Genomic DNA, 1,744 nt, shown 5'->3' with positions numbered 1-1,744 from the left:
TGCGACGCTCTGACCAACTGAGCTATGAAGCCACTGACGTTGGGAGCTGGTCATTTGTGGGTCCTAATTTTCCCGTGAGAAATGTTTCATTTCATATATCATTTCATCATTGATTCATTCCTCACGGGAAAATTAGGACCCACAAATGACCAGCTCCCAACGCCATTGGCTTCATAGCTCAGTTGGTCAGAAAAACGCAAGCCATGCAAGTGGAGTAAGGAATCGCTTCAAACGTTTGAACAGACCTAGTCTCTTACAGATTTTATTGCTCGTCATAGCCACGTTCCAGGTGAGACTGGTTTCAAGATGGATTCCGAGCAGGTGCTACTGACTGACTGCCGGTGTACACACTGACAGTTTAGCATTCTTAATCTTAAGTTGCAACTAGTAGGGATTCGTTGTCTTGTTATGGCTTCCTATAATATAAAGGGCCAATGACAAAGTATATACAGTTCTAAATAAAACAAGATGTTTTGTTACAATAATCTTTATTCAAGCAAGCAAACAAACCTTTTACATATCATGGAAGAAGAAAACGGATAATAATAATAATAATAATAATAATAAATAATAATAATAATAATAATAATAATAATAATAATAATAATAATAATAATAATAATAATAGAATATTTGCATATATATTTAACAAGTCATAATTTTCCAAACACACAAAACTGCAAAATTCCTAATTCCGAATTTCCGAAAGGCCAATTTTGCCAATACATGACTACGTTAAGTACTCGATTCGACATTCTTAATTAACTAATTTTTCGATTCTATGATTAATCTTAATTATATTTATAAACTCAGACGAAGTGAGCGAGTTTTGATTTAATTTACTTGTATACACATAGTACTTCATGAAGAGGAGCAGGTAATTAAACTTTGTCAAGAGCATTTGAATAGCAGACTTTTGAAAATTTCCAAGAACCACCAGTTGCATGGCTGGAAGAAAGCTGCTTTCATTTTGAGCGTTGAACCAGTTTTTTGTGAACTCACAGCTCATAAATATGGTTTATGAGACGAGTTCCCCACAATATAAACAATCGCTATCTGATTTAATACCATACCTAAATAACTCTTTCTTTGTCACCACGATCCTGTGGAGAAGTTTATATCGGAATTTTTTGGTTTGTTATCTCTTCATAACTTTGAAATCTTGCTAAAAATCGCCCTCCGTTCCTCTCTGTCTAATGAAAATTCGTTGTTTCATTTCTCCGGACCTGTAGCTGGGGACTAGTGCTTTGTCACAAGAGCCAGATTGTAATCTTTGGCTTTAAATTTTTGGAAATCGATTTGGTTATATTCATACAAGATAAAACGCACAAGAAACAGGGGCACCCAACGTCAATTTTCGGAAAATATCTGTTCGGAAGACGATTTGAGATCTAGAATTTTCGGAACATTTGTTGTAAAATTTCTTGCTTGCCTGCCTCTCCTAGGATTTTCGAAAATCTGAAAAATGGTATAATTGCCCATTTTTAACGGATTTTTACTCTAAAAAGGTCACCTAGAATTTTCGAGACTTTTTTTCTGGGTGAAATTTTCGAAAAGGTAAGTTTTCATCCCTATAGTTTTTAGTCTCCTTCGCAGCCGTTTTTTGGATGTCACGTCCAAAAAACGGCTGCGAAGGAGACTATATAGTTTTCGGATCACTAGACTTTCAGCTAGGAAAGCCGAACAGATGAAACATTTTTAAGGGATAAAAATATGCCTATATCTACCGTTTAAATACTAAAAT

This window comes from Montipora foliosa, chromosome 9 (assembly GCF_036669935.1).
Source record: "Montipora foliosa isolate CH-2021 chromosome 9, ASM3666993v2, whole genome shotgun sequence".
Taxonomy (NCBI): Eukaryota; Metazoa; Cnidaria; class Anthozoa; order Scleractinia; family Acroporidae; genus Montipora; species Montipora foliosa.
The sequence above is the reverse complement of the archived record's forward strand: the minus strand, read 5'-3'. Positions refer to the sequence as shown.